We start from the raw sequence: 18966 nt of genomic DNA, 5'->3' as shown, positions 1-18966 counted from the left end.
TTTGAGGCTATAGAAGCAATGCATTAATATATATTCTTTTAATACTGCTTTAAATTTTTTGTCAGGTCATTTATTGCTTTAATTTTTTTGCAAATGTTATTGTAAATAATTTTATGATGTGTTATGTTCCTTTTTGGCTCAAACAGGTCTTTATTTTGAGCATGTGAAATTCAGTTTTCTATTTTGTGTTTTGGTGGTGCAGATCTTCATTTTTGAGGAAGATGATAGAATTCGTTATTGCATTTTACTTAATAAACATTGCACTTTCAAAGATGTAAATACATGGAAGAGGAAGAATTAAATAGTGATCTGCAGGGCTTGTTCCTTTTTATTCCAGTCATTTATTCATTTATTTGTTGTGACTTACATTGATCCCAATAGCAAGGAGTATTATCACAATATGTGCAATAAAGTAGAGCACAATATGATACCTTCATGATAATAATCATAGCAACTAATGTTACATTGTAATACATCAACAGAAACCATAATTTTTATGCACACACTGTCAGCTATTTATATTATGAATAGTCTACATTTATGCTTGCATTAAAAGGCTCACTCATCTATACAATAGAAGCTGTTTAAATATCTGCACATTTGCACTAAAAATTAGCAATTAAACAGAATGAATTTTGTATTAGGCACTCCTTCAGTTTGCTCTTGAATTTTGGTGTTTCAAATGGAATGAGCCATGATTCTCTGAAGAGTTCTGGGCAGATTGGTGAGTTATCCTAGAAAGTGATCCCATACTTTAGAATGCAATGTATATTAGCATAATAAACAGTCATTAGACAGTCTTTATGACAACAGTTTTCAAGCACTCTCATTAAAAATAGCACATGGTACTTAGTCTGTTAAAAATGCTATCAATGTGAGTATCCCATCTAAGGTTATCTTGAAACCAGATCCCCAGAAATATTGTATTAGTTACACTTGCAATATCTGTGTCTGGTATCTGAATTTTTGTATTCTCTTCACAGTTTGTCTTGTCATTATGAAAATTTAACACTACTGTTTTACTTTTGTTTAATTATTAGTTAATTTTGGCTGAACCAGTTTACGACACTAGTTAATGTCTCAGATAGTGTTACCTGTAACATTTCTGCTGTCTTGCCACTGACAAAAATTCCTGTCATCTGCAAACTGGATAGTGTTATGACATTGTTTCGTTAATGTTGGGTCAGTTACATATATCAAAAATAGGATGTGACCCAGTACTGAGCCCTATGGTACATCATATTTTACTTCTCTGTAATCAGAATAGTGTCTGATTGATTTATTATCTTCTTGAAATAGTGTTTCCACTACTTGTTTGCAACCAGTAAGATACAATCTAAGCCAGTTGTTAGGTGTACCTCAGATACCAATGCTATAAAGTTTCTGCAACAATAGGGTAAATGTATGATGTCTAAGGCCTCAGATAGATCAAGGCATATTCCAATTACGTTTTTTACACTACCAGGTTTTTGCAGCCCTTCACTCAGAATTTCTAATATTGCTATTTCTGTTGATTGGCCTTTTGGGAAAACATGTTGGGCTGTGGATAATATGTTGCACTTTTCTAGAAAATCTTACAACCTCTTATGAAAACTTTTTCTAGTATTTTCCAAAATACAGATAGCAAAGCAACACATCTTCTTTCTTACCCATTTTGTACGGTGGCGTGAGTTTCATTATCTTTAAGTGGGAAGGAAAGATTCCAGTTGTGGATGAACTGTTCAAAAGTTGGACTGATGGTACTTCAATGAGGTGACCTGCATTTTTAATGTGTAATCTGGAATCTCATCTATACATGCTGAAAATTCAGTTCTTAACTTATTAATTGCTAGTGTAATTCCTTCAGTATTGGTTGGGAGAAGAAATCGGGAGTTGGTATATATGTCATATTGAAGAACTCTCTTATAATTCTTGAAATACACCAGATATTCTTCAGAAACATTTTGTGTTTTTGAAATATCATAGTCTCCTCCTTTCATCACAAGATATTTCAATGCCTGTTGTGAGGTATTATAAGTTTTGCTTGATAAAATTTCTGCCTTATCTTGTTATTTCTGGTTCAGTGTTTCTACTGGTGTCAATTGAAAATTCAATAAATTGTTCATAATGATCACTGGAACTTGTATACATAGTTCCTGTTTTGTATCTGTATTTATTAGTACCTGAACTTTTCTACTGCTCGAGGATTTCGTGTCTCTGGTAGAGGATTCAATGGTTGTGTGTATGTTGCAAGTGTTTAATAATGACTCAGGATTTAATCCACCTACTGAGTTCTTGTTGAAGTCACCACACATGATAATTGTTTTACTAAATGCTTTTATACTATTAGGTGCCTTCTCAAGATTTTCAACGAAAGTAGTTATGTTTCATTCGGGCTTCAATACTCAATGTTAACAAATTTCTCTTCTTCAGAAACACTTTCTCTCCAATAACATGATGAAAGGGTAAAGCCCTCTATCCGTGTAAGTGATAACATATTTTCTCTTAACCATTGTTGATTGACCATTGTTGTTGACACTTCTTTTAATTCATCTGATAACAATATTTCCATCTCACCAACTTCATTTGATAGGCACTGCACATTTAGGCAAAGGAGCATAAATTTTGATGATGGCTTCCTTACTGTTGCAGTTTTCTTTCCAGAGCAAGAGTTTACAAGATGAACTTACAATTTCTCTGGAATCACTAGCCATAAAAAAGTTGTGGTTCTTTCCTGTTGTGTGCAGGGGAAGCTGATGTGTAGTGACATGGTGTTTCAGCTGTGATTTTTGAAGTTGTAACTTGAGGCATTGCTACTAAACTTGATAGAAATCCTCTTCTTCCTGCCTTAGCTTTGTCTGTAATTACTAGACTATTTGGTTCTTCAATTGAAACTGATGATTCTATTGGTTTTAACAGGAAAAGGAATGTGCCCACACAGTTGTATATATCATTCCACGTTTCTTTTCCCAATAAGGGCCTGAGGTATCCTAAGTTTTGCTTGATAAAATTTCTACCTTTTCTTGTTATTTCTGGTTCAGTATTGCCAGTGGTCTCTATTTGGAAATAAATAAATTGTGCATAATGATCACTGAAACCTGTATTCATATTTTCAGTTTTGCATAAATATTTACCTGTGTTTGTTAGTGCTTGATCTTTTGTACTGCTGGATGATTTGGGATCAGCATTTAATCTCTCTTCTGTGTTCCTGTTGAAGGCCCCACACATGATAGTTGTTTTGCTAAATACTTTTGTACTGTGAAGTGCCTTCTCAAGATTTGCAACGAAATTAGTTATGTTCCCATCTGAGCTTCTACATATACAAATAACAATTATATTTAAATTAGTCACTTGTGTAGCAGAAATTTCCCTGTGATGCTGTTTCCTTTGCTGATCAATGAATTTTAAGCAACAGTGGTGCCATTTCCAACATATATGCATGTTCCTCGATGAGTAAGGGTTTCTCTCCAAAAACATGATGAAAGGGTTTATATATAACAAATAAAAATTATATTTAAATTAATCAGTTGTGTAGCAGAAATTTCGCTGTCATGCTCTTTCCTTTGCTGATCAATGAATTTTAAGCAACAGTGATGTCGTTTCCAACATATATGCATGTTCCTCGATGAGTAAGGATTTCTCTCCAAAAACATGATGAAAAGGTCTATATATACAAATAACAATTATATTTAAATTAGTCAGTTGTGTAGCAGAAATTTCGCTGTCATGTTCTTTCCTTTGCTGATCAATGAATTTTAAGCAACAGTGATGTCATTTCCAACATATATGCATGTTCCTTGATGAGTAAGGGTTGTTGTTGTTGTGGTCTTCAATCCTGAGACTGGTTTGATGCAGCTCTCCATGCTACTCTATCATGTGCAAGCTTCTTCATCTCCCGGTACCTACTGCAGCCTACATCCTTCTGAATCTGCTTAGTGTATTCATCTCTTGGTCTCCCTCTACGATTATTACCCTTCACACTGCCCTCCAGTACTAAATTGGTGATCCCTTGATGCCTCAGAACATGTCCTACCAACCGATCCCTTCTTCTTGTCAAGTGGTGCCACAAACTCCTCTTCTCCCCAATTCTATTCAATACCTCCACATTAGTTATGTGATCTACCCATCTAATCTTCAGCATTCTTCTGTAGCACCACATTTCAAAAGCTTCTATTCTCTTCTTGTCTAAACTATTTATTGTCCATGTTCCACTTCCATACATGGCTACGCTCCATACAAATACTTTCAGAAACGACTTCCTGACACTTAAAATCAATACTCAATGTTAACAAATTTCTCTTCTTCGGAAACGCTTTCTCTCCAATAACATGATGAAAGGGTAAAGCCCTCTATCCGTGTAAATGATAACATATTTTCCCTTAACCATTGTTGATTGACCATTGTTGTTGACACTTCTTTTAATTCATCTGATAACAATATTTCCATCTCATTAACTTTATTTGATAGGCACTGCACATTTTGACAATGGAGCATAAATTTTGATGATGGCTTCCTTACATGCTTCAAAAAAAAAAAAAAAAAAAAAAATGTTGTGGTTCTTTCCTGTTGTGTGCAGAGGAAGTTGATATGTACTGACATGGTGTTTCAGCTGTGATTTTTGAAGTTGTAACTTGAGGCATTGCAACTAAACTTGATGGAATTCTCTTCTTGCTGCCTTAGCTTTGTCTGTAATTACTAGACTATTTGGTTCTTCAATTGAAACTAATGATTCCATTGGTTTTTAACAGGAGAAAAAATATTGAAATAATGTCTAATTTTTTACATGTGCCCGCACACTTTTATGTATCATTCCACATTTCTTTTTCCAGTAAGGGCCTGAGGTGTTCTAAGTTTTGCTTGATAAAACTTCTACCTTTTCTTGTTATTTCTGGTTCAGTATTGCCAGTGGTCTCTATTGGGGAATCAATAAATTGTGCATAATGATCACTGAAACCTGTATTCATATTTCCAGTTTTGTATAATTATTTACCTTTGTTTATTAGTACCTGATCTTTTGTACTGCTGGATGATTTGGGCTCAGCATTTAATCTCTCTTCTGAGTTCCTGTTGAAGGCCCCACACATGATAGTTGTTTTACTAAATACTTTTATACTGCTGGGTGCCTTCTCAAGATTTTCAATGAAAGTAGTTAGCTTTCCATTTGAACTTCTATATATACAGATAACAATTATATTAAAATTAGTCAGTTGTGTAGCAGAAATTTCACTGATGCTGTTTCCTTTGCTGATCAATGAACTTGGAGGTTGCACAAAGCCTGACATTTCTTAAGCAGATAATCATTTTAAGTTTCACCTGTTTCTAATAACCATTAGATGGATATGAAAAACTGTAATCTGACTGGTGTTAGCATTTTTATTCATCTAATGGAGCCTGAGTCAAATTATTTGCTTTATCGATACAAGCTTTCACAGCAATATCAATCAGTGTTTCCAAGGAAAAAATCTGTGGTAACAATGCTAGTGTATTTACACTAGTCATCCAGAAACCACCTTGTAAGGTTTCTGTTGATCACTGTAGCCACTTCATGAAGACTACTTGCTCCGCCAAATATAATGTGTATTGTATTGGTTCTATTGCTGACGTAGCTGACCAGGAATATACATTTGTTTGATATTTTTGTTTCATCAATGCACCATTGCAGGAATTCTTTTAAATCTTCAGGCAACTGCCTCTCTGCCAATGTGTGTGGAATGAGACCCCACAGCCACTCAAGTTCTTTAAAAAGAAAGTACATTTACTATGGATAATCCTTAAATGGTTATACATCACAAAATACACTTACTGTAACACTTAGCATTATAAAAGCAGAGAATAGAAAAGCCATGACTACCAGAAAGAATCAAAGGCTCTGATACAAATGAAGATACATTCAATTGCTGAATCACAATATATAATAACCACGAATAGCTTCTTTGAGAACTATCAAGTAAACACCGGAAAAGAAGCAGTCTGGATATGGTGCAGATGAGTGTAAGTGTGAAATTTGAGTTTCTTATTGTGTCTAAAATGTTCAAACAAGTGCAGCCAAGTGATGTTTTCAGCAACTGCTGATATTGTGACAGGTGAACACCCATCATTTGTACTGTACAAATGCGACAAGTGTGTGCTGTATAAGAAATTTATAATTCCTTGCACAGTATTCCCTTGCCTTGTGCCTCAAAGCACACTGTCAGTTTCAAGGCACCAATGGAAGAAAGCACTCTGTACAAAGAAATTAAATTCCTTATATAAAATTATCTTGTTTCTGTAGTGCCTTGAAAAAATGAGGTGTTCACCTGCCATAATGTTAATTGTTGATGAAAACGTCACCTGCATGCACTTCCTTAAGTTTTTGAACAAGTGTAAGTGATATTCTACTAGGATTAGAAGGGACTCATCATCAGAAACAGTCTACAGAGATCACTTATAGAAGAAAGGTGAGATGAGGGAGACAAACAGTGTAGTCTGGTTAACTACTTGAAATTTAAGCAGTGAATAAAGAATTAAAGTAAAAGTACAGTTAATTTCAATAGTCACATGTGTATTACAATGCAAATAAAAAGTAAAACAGAGTTTAATAAAAACAGATAGATATAGCGTTAATTCCAAAGTAGACAACTGCACCAACAGGGAAAAAGAGACAGCAAGCTAAATTTTACATTCCCATTATAACTTTTGTCATTAGAAATGGATTACTTGCTTAACTGGATAAAGTTTTGCAGTCGGAATTAGTTGTATGACTAATTAAGGAACAATTGCATTACTTTCATAAGTGGTTTAGGGAAACATAAATTGAAACAGCTTTTTTTTGTTTGTTTGTACCATTCCACAACTTCAATAATATGTGTGGAATGCATATTTGATACTATGTGTATATTGCCCAGGTTTTTTTTACTATTTTAATCTTCCATTACTGATTTTGAACATGGCTCATTTTCAAGTGGTACCACATACAGGTAGATATAAAATATAAATACACATACACTGACAAGCCAAAACATTATGACCATCTACTTAGTAGCATTTTGGTTCACCTTTTGAATGCAATACAACAGAAATTTTGCACGACATGTATTCTACAAGTTTTTGGTAGATTTTCATAGGTATACAACACCAGAGATCTAGGCAGAGGCCACATAATTCCAGTAAATTATGGCACCTGATAGTGTCCCAAATGTGTTCCATCAGGTTCAGATCAGGAAATTTGGTGGCCAAGACATAAACATCAGTTCATTGTCATGCTCTTCAAACCATTGTCCCATGATTCTGGCCTTGAGTTATGGACAGTCATCATAGCAAAAGCTATGGAAAGACATTGAGCATGAGGAGATGCAGATTGTCCATGATAATTTTTACATAGTCCACAGCCATCACAGTACCTTGAATTAGTATCCCACGTTCCATGGACATCCAGGTGAATGTTCCACATAACATAACACTGCCCTAACAAGCCTGGTTCTGTCACTCAGTGCACATTTGAGGCAGCACTTCATCTGCACAACAATGTAGTCAGACATTACTATTGACTTCGAAAAATATGATTCATCTGACCAGGCAAAACATTTGCATTAATCAAGAGCCCAATATTGATGATCTCATGCCCATGACGATGTCATCGGGTCAGTACAGAAACTGGTAGGTATCATCTGCCACGGAGCCCCACGTTCAATGAGATCATGACAAATTGTGTGCTCCAAAATGCTCGTACCGCACAGGCATTGTACTCTGTGATCAAAACTGCCACAGACTGTCACCTATCCAGCTTTACAGAGTGAGAGAGCCTTCGACCTCCAAGTTCTGCAACAGGGGTACTGATGTCTGACACCTCATCAGCTACTCGATGTTTCACTATTCTTCAACCAGTTCATATCAATCATAACAACAGTAGTTCACAAGCAGCCAACCAGCTTCACTATTTGTGAGGTTATCATTTCCAGGCACTCAGCCATGACAGTCTGCCATTTCTCAGAGCTGCTTATGTCCGTGGATTTCCCCATTTGCAGTCTGTAGCATCACTGGAACAATTCCCTGATTGTCTTGCTGCACTTATACACCTTCCTTACCATGTCACATGCCTGACATCTCACGGTGGGCAGTGGGAATAATGTTTCAGCTCATCAGTGCATATATAAACAGTGTCAAAGGAAAGCAACTGAGAAAACTAATAAATTACGGAAAGGACTTGTGGGCCAGTGCTCACCTTCAGGAGGTAAAATGTGTAGTACTGCCAACAGACACACATAAAAATGAAAGTGATTACATTTACTATCTTTCAGAGCTATTAATTCCTTCCTCAGGGAGGAGAGTGGGATAGAAAGCAGGTGACGCAGACTCCAGTATGAGAGTCATCCATCTACAGTGAGGATAAGGGGTTTGGTGCCTCTCAACCAGGGCTCTGAGTGACCTGCTTTCTATCCCTGTTTCCTGCCTGAGGAATGAAATAGTTCTGAAATCTAGGAAAATATTGTCACTTATGTTTGTCTGTCAAAAACACTACACATTTTGCATTCTGATGGTAAGAACTGGTCTACAATACTTTCTCACCATATATGTAAATATAAAATTATCAGTTCAATGGATGCTGTTCATTTTCACAAATGAAATATTTAATGTTATTTATGGACTATGAAATTATTTTTCTGTGACATGTTTATGATGTAACTGTGCAACTGCCACACTATTTATCTATTTTTGTGTCAGAGATAAAGCCTGTGATTAAATTCTATTATCTTTTATGAAAGTCAATTTTTATGTAAGACTTTGTTCTAAATTACCCGTGTACTGAAAAGAATTTCATCGATATTATACATATATTTTTTTATTCTGAAGTTTGGTTTGTTAATTTAAAATTTACCTGGATTTTCTGTCTAATGTGTGCAAATATCTCTCCCAAACATAATGTCCATATAGGTCCCCTTTTCTCACTCTATGAAGAACTGAAAGATTATTCCTCAAGTCTATTGTTGAGCATAATTTTCTCTAAGAGTATTATATTAAACTGCAGAGTGGTTGTTTGTATGTTGCTTGTATCTTGTGCTAAATATTTGTCCTACAGTCACTGCATTTAATTGTGTACATTCCTAACTAGTCATAGTTTTTGAGTTTTGTCTATTCTGTGTATTAGGTTTATTGTTTATTTGTAGTTTATTTTCTGTACAAAAATAGTAGTCTGTTAACAAATGTGTAACTTACTTTTAGAGAAATATTCCCTAGGTATGGGTATATCACTGTTTCTATGAGAGTGATCAGTTCATATATTTTTAGTTACCTGACTGTGCCCAATTTTTATTAGTTTTTTCCCTGATGATGTTTCTGGTTTGTATAATGTAAGCCTAGTCAGAGACTATATCTCTGACATAAAAATATATTGACAGTATGATAACTTCACACTTTTGTCATAAATATGACAAAGCTAAACAATATCACCATTCATAAATAACATTAAAGACCCATAACTGCAAATAGGCAATGCCCACACAACATATATCTCTTGACTTTATACAGGTACTACTGGAAAAGAGCCATGCTTGCAAATTAGTAGCAAACACTGAAATAACATAAAAAGAATATATTGCTACTCTCCTGGAAAATACACATAAAACATGCATTTCATAAAATGGAATAGCTAGACAGAGATTTAATTTTTGCTGCTACAGTCACTTGATAATAATATTTGTTAGCACGGTGCATTTCAGCAGCATGCTGCCATCATCAGCTGCATTACAGTTACATGTGCAGTTGACAAAACAAAACTGTTTTCATGTTCTGGTAAGCTTGATACCTTTGGTTGTATACAGCTAACATCAGAGGTAATGCAGTATGCACTGGATGTGGCAACAGCATCAGATGAAACACACTTTTTCCCTTTTTATTGTAATGATTTTACTTATAGAACATTTTTATTTTCTGTGGTTGTGTGTAATTAGTGTGTGTGTGTGTGTGTGTGTGTGTGTGTGTGTGTGTGTGTGTGTGTGTGTGTGTGTGTGTGTACACACACATTATAACACTTTCTTTTATTTATTCAAAATGCTCAGATGCTTCTGTCTTGGATAAACAAATAAGAACAAATCTGTGTAGTTACATGGTGATTGCAACACAGTGTTTGAGACTCTGAAATTTCAATGCTTTGCATACATTCATTAGCATTTTTTTTATCTTCTATTGTTTGTTGATGTGTTATAAGTGTAATAGGAATATAGTTGGGATATGTAAAACATGATAACACACTGCATCACAGATGGGTATATGACAATCATTTACTACCAGGATGCCTCAGCATATGCAGGCCATGAGAGGTAGCATCCAAAAGCTGTTTTCCAACTTAACATTCTTCAGGAACCCATGGATAGCATTCTGTGCACTGTGCCCATTTCCCTACCATTGCAGAATATGGATTCAGGGTTTTCTTTTTCAGACTGCACATCTGAATCACTCTACTGAACTAAATCTGTATCACACTGCAAGTGTTTCCTGTGTTTCTCTATGTTTTATTTTCAAAGAGAAAACTTTCGCTCCTGTATGTTTCGATTCTGCTGCACCTTTCTTCTCCTTCAACTGTTTCAAATGTTGTCAATGTAGAGGTAATGTTAGCTTCCTAACAGACTCAGAAGGTGCTGATTTTACTAGAGGTGGTGGCTCTTTTATGGCTTGCTGATTTTGAGAGTGCACCAGATACCATTTGAACTCACATTTACTCTGTTGTTTACATTTTGTATGTCAGACTCCTGTTATATAACATGTCTGTTACATGGGAAGAGTCCTGTTTTCAATAGGCTGTTTATAGCATTTTCTGTTGTTACTGGTCTCAAGTAGGTCTCTCCAAATAACCTCCCAATCAAAAATGAGGTTACTACTTGACCTGGGCTATTTGCCCACCAGGATTCTATTTCTTGGAGATAATGTGTTTCAAATGATCCCATCAACTCCACACAAGAGGCTGCATTTTGTGCATGGAATGAAGTGATAAGAAAACTATATGGACATGTATTTCTCTTGCTTTGTCTGTCACAAAAATGTGATATGATGCCCATAAAGAGTTAGCAGAATAGAATCATTGCCAAATGGCTTCACAAAGTTCACAAAAATGTCGAATCACTTAATAAGAATTTGAGTCTGAATCCAGCAATTTGGTGTCAAGTTGGAGCTATCATGATATGGTATAGTGTGTCCTAAAATGCAATAATGCATCATATGAGGATACCCATAGATCACATGTTAAAAATAAGCCATCTTGCACTATAAACCTAGCTAGCGTCACGGTTATGCTGCTCAGTTTAAAATGAATGGAAGAGTACTTTGTGAAGAAGTATTCTGTATAGTTACTTGGAGGTTGCAACACAGTGTTTGAGACTCTGAAATTTCAATAAAGTAATAGTAATACTATTGCAGCACATGCTCAAATTCAGGTATTAAAGCCCTACAAACACATACACACAAAAAAATTGAAGGTCAACACTTTTAAAATCAAGCATTCTTGACCACGTCCAACCCTATAGTGGTCTTATTGTCATTGCTCTACACTCTGATGTCGTGAGAACTCATACTTCTCAACAGAGCTGTGCACTTACTTTGGGCAGACTCCAGCTGTCTCACTTTAGTGAATTCTCCCACATTAGGCACCTTACCTTTATTTTCAGAATCATTCTCAGTAATGATGATATCATTTCAATAAATTAAAAAAAAAGTGAAATCAAAACATAAATAGCCCTTTTCTTAAAGTAAATTCTAACTGCAGTAAGACAAAGCATAGTGCATTCCCTCATCTGTCATATATACACTCCTGGAAATGGAAAAAAGAACACATTGACACCGGTGTGTCAGACCCACCATACTTGCTCCGGACACTGCGAGAGGGCTGTACAAGCAATGATCACACGCACGGCACAGCGGACACACCAGGAACCGCGGTGTTGGCCGTCGAATGGCGCTAGCTGCGCAGCATTTGTGCACCGCCGCCGTCAGTGTCAGCCAGTTTGCCGTGGCATACGGAGCTCCATCGCAGTCTTTAACACTGGTAGCATGCCGCGACAGCGTGGACGTGAACCGTATGTGCAGTTGACGGACTTTGAGCGAGGGCGTATAGTGGGCATGCGGGAGGCCGGGTGGACGTACCGCCGAATTGCTCAACACGTGGGGCGTGAGGTCTCCACAGTACATCGATGTTGTCGCCAGTGGTCGGCGGAAGGTGCACGTGCCCGTCGACCTGGGACCGGACCGCAGCTACGCACGGATGCACGCCAAGATCGTAGGATCCTACGCAGTGCCGTAGGGGACCACACCGCCACTTCCCAGCAAATTAGGGACACTGTTGCTCCTGGGGTATCGGCGAGGACCATTCGCAACTGTCTCCATGAAGCTGGTCTACGGTCCCGCACACCGTTAGGCTGTCTTCCGCTCACGCCCCAACATCGTGCAGCCCGCCTCCAGTGGTGTCGCGACAGGCGTGAATGGAGGGACGAATGGAGACGTGTCGTCTTCAGCGATGAGAGTCGCTTCTGCCTTGGTGCCAATGATGGTCGTATGCGTGTTTGGCGCCGTGCAGGTGAGCGCCACAATCAGGACTGCATACGACCGAGGCACACAGGGCCAACACCCGGCATCATGGTGTAGGGAGCGATCTCCTACACTGGCCGTACACCACTGGTGATCGTCGAGGGGACACTGAATAGTGCACGGTACATCCAAACCGTCATCAAACCCATCGTTCTACCATTCCTAGACCGGCAAGGGAACTTGCTGTTCCAACAGGACAATGCACGTCCGCATGTATCCCGTGCCACCCAACGTGCTCTAGAAGGTGTAAGTCAACTACCCTGGCCAGCAAGATCTCCGGATCTGTCCCCCATTGAGCATGTTTGGGACTGGATGAAGCGTCGTCTCACGCGGTCTGCACGTCCGGCACGAACGCTGGTCCAACTGAGGCGCCAGGTGGAAATGGCATGGCAAGCCGTTCCACAGGACTACATCCAGCATCTCTACGATCGTCTCCATGGGAGAATAGCAGCCTGCATTGCTGCGAAAGGTGGTTATACACTGTACTAGTGCCGACATTGTGCATGCTCTGTTGCCTGTGTCTATGTGCCTGTGGTTCTGTCAGTGTGATCATGTGATGTATCTGACCCCAGGAATGTGTCAATAAAGTTTCCCCTTCCTGGGACAATGAATTCACGGTGTTCTTATTTCAATTTCCAGGAGTGTAGTTTCGTACCCACAGACCATCGAAAATATTGAATTCTGCATTCCTTAAATAGCAGGGGGAAATAATCATAACCATAATTTATGTTGGAAAACCATATTCTTTATTTGTCCTATCTGTTGGAAGGTTGTGCAATTTTGTGTCTGCGTATGTCTTTAAGGTCATTATGCATGTGAAACCTGATTTTAATAAATACTCTTTAATAGAATTTAAAGTTCTTATTCAGACTCATATGCTTAATAGTCAAGCCTACTTTTCTCAGCATGTTTGTAATCTTACTTTGATTCCAAAAGTTATGTGATCATTGTTAAACATTTATTCTCTCTTAATTAATTACTTAATTTTTATTTGCTCCTGTGACATCTTGAGTAGGAATAGTGCAAGTCAAAATATTATACAGATATAAAAATTACAAAATTTTCACATGAGGACAATATGGAAATTAACCATGATTCATCATTCAATCTAAGTAATATTTACTACATGTATGATTGATATCCCATAAGTGATTCATGCAGACAATACATATATATGAACACACTTATACATAAAGAAAATGGATATTCACCATATTTCCCTTAATAAGAAATAATTCCTTAACCACTAAAACCACCTTGTTATGTACTGACAAAGTACTAAATCACAGGAAATAAAATATGAAGAAAGAACTATGAGGAGAGAGAATAAGATGGCAAGGAACAGGAAAAGAGAAAATTTAGAGTAAAAGAGGAATTACTTGGTTACGTTTAGTTGGCATAAGATGAATAATATGAAGGAGTATAGTCATGTTTTATTGTTAGTACAGTGGTGTTCATCAGAGACAAGGGTAATGTCACGACTGCCCCAAGGAAGTGTGGGAGAACTGCTTTTGTTCTCTCTTTATATATGATAGGGTGAGCAGCAGTCTGCAGCTGTTTGCTGATGATGCTGTAGTGAACAGAAAAGTGTCGTCATTGAGTGACTGTAGGAGAATACAGGTTGACTTAGAATTTCAGTTTGGTTTAATGAATGGCAGCTTTCTCTAAGTGTGGAAAAATGTAAGTTAATGCAGGTTAGAAGGAAAATCAACCCAGTAATGTTTGAATTCAATGTTAGTGGAGTGCTACTTAATATAGTCATGTTGATTAAATATCTAAGATCAATGTTGCAAAGTTACATGAAATGGAATGAGCACATAAGATTGGTATTAGAGAAGACACATGTTAGACTTCACTTTATTGGGAGTGTTCTAGGAAAGTGCAGCTCACTTATAAAGGAGACTGTGTGTAGAACATTAGTGTGACACAATCTTACAAATTGTTTGAGTGTTTGGGATCCCCACCAGGTCAGATTAAAGAAAGACATCAAAGCAATTCAGAGGCATGCTGCTGAATTTGTTACTGGTATGTGTAATCAACATGTGAGTATTATGGAGACACCTCGTGAACTTAAATAGGATTCCCAAGGGAGATAATGACATTCTTTTTGTGAAACACTTCTGAGAAAAGTTAGAGAACCACCCTTTGCAGCTGACATTCGAATGATTTTACTGCCACCAGTGTATATTTTGTGTAAGGACCATGGAGACAAGATAAGATAACTAAGGGCTCATACAGAGGGGTATAGACAACATGTCATCCCTTACTCCATATGAAAGTGCAACAGGAAATGGAATGACTAGTAGTGGTACAAAGAATCCTTTGCGATGCACTGTGTGGGTACCACCTGAGTGTGTGTCTAGATGTAGATGTATATTTATTAAGGTTTTATGATTTCCTTGTTTTCATTAATGTATAACCTGAACCACATTTCTCAAGGTTCTCCTTCCTGATGAGATCTACAGAACAGGATGAATGAATGAATGAATGGGTATGGGGAGCAGGGACAGCAGGAAGTTTCATGAAAGATTAGTTGAAGTCTGTTGATAGAATCTATTATGTGCAATGATGTTAATAACAGGACAGTATGTGATGTGTATACATGGTATCGACAAATACCTTCATATCTCACTGAATATTCTCTGCGTGATACCAGGCAATACTTACGATTAGTCAAAACACATGAAGAATTTACAATCATCATGCAAATTTTCTGTCAGATTAGAAAAGAAAAAAAAAGCCCTCAGTGGTGATCAGTTCATGTTTATAGGGGACCTAGAAGTTCATCCATTTGGTAAGAGAGATTTTTTGTGATTAATATTTGCCCAGGTCCCTTGTTAATGAAGGTACTGAGAAGGGTAAACACCAGGAACACACTAGATACAGTCACTGTTCTGGTATTCTTCAGATTTTTTTGGACGCTACTGACAGTATCTTATATTGAAAAGTTTTCAAGGTTTTACTGCTATCCTGAACCACTGGTAGGAAGGATGTATGTGTGTTGAAGCTTAGAGTGCAGGAAACAGTATCAGTGTTGGGGGCAGTAAAAGATGGTTTTATGAAATGATGAGATAATGTCTGCTTGTGTCTGTGTACGTGCGGATGGATATGTGTGTGTGTGCAAGTGTATACTCATCCTTTTTTCCCCCTAAGGTAAGTCTTTCCGCTCCCGGGATTGGAATGACTCCTTACCCTCTCCCTTAAAACCCACATCCTTTCGTCTTTCCCTCTCCTTCCCTCTTTCCTGATGAAGCAACCATTGGTTGCGAAAGCTTGAATTTTGTGTGTATGTTTGTGTGTCTATCAACATGCCAGCACTTGCGTTTGGTAAGTTACATCATCTTTGTTTCTAGATATATTTTTCCCGTATGTGTGTGTGGATACAGTAGATACTTCGAGAATGGTATTTACGTGAGTGTTTTGAGGTAGCAGTGACATTTCACAGATGTGAAGTAATCCTTTTGGTTGCACTCAGACCATGAGTTCTGCTAAATAGCAAAATGAAGACAGACATTTATGATACTGTGGTAGCGATTTGGAAACATGTTTTCTATATTGGCATAATAATGTTTCTGTACACAAGGCAAAGACCATTGCATAAAGTGTATTTTGTGGAGTATGGACACAATTTTTCCTTTACAGTATTACTTTCAAACAAAAAGGACACCCTGAAAATGAAATGCTTTAATAGCAGCCAAAGTGTGTTCTAAATATGGCGGCTGCCATCATGGGGATGAAGAACAATGGTTGCCCATAGGGTTGTGCTCAATTACTGTATTGAGTGTAGCATCCTCTTGCTGTAAATGAATCAAAGAACTTTTGTGTTCTTAGTCAGTAATATAATTTATGTACATCTACATCTACATCTACATTCATCTACATTTATTCTCCGCAAGCCACCCAACGGTGTGTGGCGGAGGGCACTTTACGTGCCACTGTCATTACCTCCCTTTCCTGTTCCAGTCGCGTATGGTTTGCGGGAAGAACAACTGTCTGAAAGCCTCCGTGCGCGCTCGAATCTTTCTAATTTTACATTCGTGATCTCCTCGGGAGGTATAAGTAGGGGGAAGCAATATGTTCGATACCTCATCCAGAAACGCACCCTCTCGAAACCTGGCGAGCATGCTACACCACGATGCAGAGCGCCTCTCTTGCAGAGTCTGCCAATTGAGTTTGTTAAACATCTCCGTAACGCTATTACGGTTACCAAATAACCCTGTGATGAAACGCGCCGCTCTTCTTTGGATCTTCTCTATCTCCTCCGTCAACCCGATCTGGTACGGATCCCACACTGATGAGCAATACTCAAGTATAGGTCGAACGAGTGTTTTGTAAGCCACCTCTTTTGTTGATGGACTACATTTTCTAAGGACTCTCCCAATGAATCTCAACCTGGTACCCACCTTACCAACAATTAATTTTATATGATCATTCCACTTCAAATCGTTCCGCACGCATACTCCCAGATATTTTACAGAAGTTACTGCTACCAGTGTTTGTTCCGCTATCATATACTCATACAATAAAGGATCCTTCTTTCTATGTATTCGCAATACATTACATTTGTCTATGTTAAGGGTCAGTTGCCACTCCCTGCACCAAGTGCCTATCCGCTGCAGATCTTCCTGCATTTCGCTACAATTTTCTAATGCTGCAACTTCTCTGTATACTACAGCATCATCCGCGAAAAGCCGCATGGGACTTCCAACACTATCTACTAGGTCATTTATATATATTGTGAAAAGCAATGGTCCCATAACACTCCCCTGTGGCACGCCAGAGGTTACTTTAACATCTGTAGACGTCTCTCCATTGAGAACAACATGCTGTGTTCTGTTTGCTAAAAACTCTTCAATCCAGCCACACAGCTGGTCTGATATTCTGTAGGCTCTTACTTTGTTTATCAAGCAACAGTGCGGAACTGTATTGAATGCTTTCCAGAAGTCAAGGAAAATGGCATCTACCTGGGAGCCTGTATCTAATATTTTCTGGGTCTCATGAACAAATAAAGCGAGTTGGGTCTCACACGATCGCTGTTTCCGGAATCCATGTTGATTCCTACATAGTAGATTCTGGGTTTCCAAAAATGACATGATACTCGAGCAAAAAACATGTTCTAAAATTCTACAACAGATCGACGCTAGAGATATAGGTCTATAGTTTTGCGCATCTGCTCAACGACCCTTCTTGAATGTATCATGCTACACTGTTAGTCTAGAATTAAATTGAGGAAAATTCCATGCAGAAGTATTATTATGTTTGCTTACCCTTGACAATTTCAGAATTGTTGTATGTCAGTCAGGTTCTATCCATTTTTCCAGACTTCAGCTAGAGTATAGTTGTAGCTTATACTGTTGAGTGGCAATACAAATTCACCAAGTGCTGAATATAGCAATGCAAGAAGCAGGCAGCGATTTATATATTTATTTTGGCAGCATGTCCTTCAAAGTAATGTATATCAACATGCCTTCTTTAGATAAACTTTAATTTCTTCTAATATATGGTATCTATCTCAGCATCTATATTAACTAGCTTCCTATGCCTGAAAAACAAACAGAAAAAAAAAGATTTGTGAAATATCTATCATTAAAATAACATTTGTTAATTAGAACAATCATTTTCTATGAGCATTATTAAATATTTCTTCATGGTTTACATGATCTCCTCACCAGTAATGTAAACTCATTTTCTTTGGTAGTTAGGATACTGGAAAATGAAATATCTGATATCTCATTCTGTCAAACTTCATTATTTAATATAATTCCAATAGTTTTGTGGGGAAGAAACACTGTAATGAACCTATATGCCCAACTGAAATGAAGAATGTAACAATATGCTTCTTGTAATACTAATGTTGATGAATAGTGAAAGAATTTGGTATTCAACTGGAGGCAAATAATGTAGCCCTAAACTTGTATTAATCTGCATTTTCACTTCATAATTTTGTTTAGAGTGCTGTCTCTTGAACGAAAAGTAGCTATAACTGTTTTACTTCTGCTTCATACATTTTTATTTGATTAAAATTGGTTTCAGAAGCTTTGGCAGCAAAATATTCCTTGTAGCTATCAATATAAGTTTTAATTAAGTAAACAGTTTGGCTTCTTAGTTAGTAAACATACATATACTTCATTTAAATTAAACAATTACATTTAACTGTGAAGTCAACCTGTGAATGACACACTGATATCTAATAGCAAAATCACTACAAAATGACAAATCTATGTAAGGAAACACATGTTGAATAGTTTGTGATTCATAGTGAGTTACAGTATAGTTGGCATGCCATGAAAGGTAACTTTCCTCCCTGCTGTGGGGGGGAGGGGGGGGGGGGGGAGAAGGAAAAATAATTGCACTTAGCCATCACTCTCATAACCCAGAAGATTTGAAGTACATGCGATTCAGGTACATGAACATAAACTCTGACACTGACATTTA

The 18966-nt window shown here is 37.5% G+C and overlaps 1 protein-coding gene across 1 annotated transcript in view; it reads right to left on the bottom strand.

Moving 5' to 3' along the window:
• Nucleotides 1-321: 321 nt before the first annotated feature.
• LOC124722104 overlaps nucleotides 322-18966 on the bottom strand; it is a 97743-nt gene continuing 79098 nt past the window's right edge. The window contains exons 7-8 of the mRNA XM_047247302.1: nucleotides 17799-18073; nucleotides 322-734 (exon numbers count right to left, since the gene is read on the bottom strand). The gene's annotated coding sequence lies outside the window, so the exon portion shown is untranslated. The remainder of the gene's footprint in view (nucleotides 735-17798; nucleotides 18074-18966) is intronic.

The sequence above is a fragment of the Schistocerca piceifrons genome, chromosome X (genome assembly GCF_021461385.2).
Source record: "Schistocerca piceifrons isolate TAMUIC-IGC-003096 chromosome X, iqSchPice1.1, whole genome shotgun sequence".
Taxonomy (NCBI): Eukaryota; Metazoa; Arthropoda; class Insecta; order Orthoptera; family Acrididae; genus Schistocerca; species Schistocerca piceifrons.
This window is presented reverse-complemented; position numbering and strand designations above follow the sequence as displayed.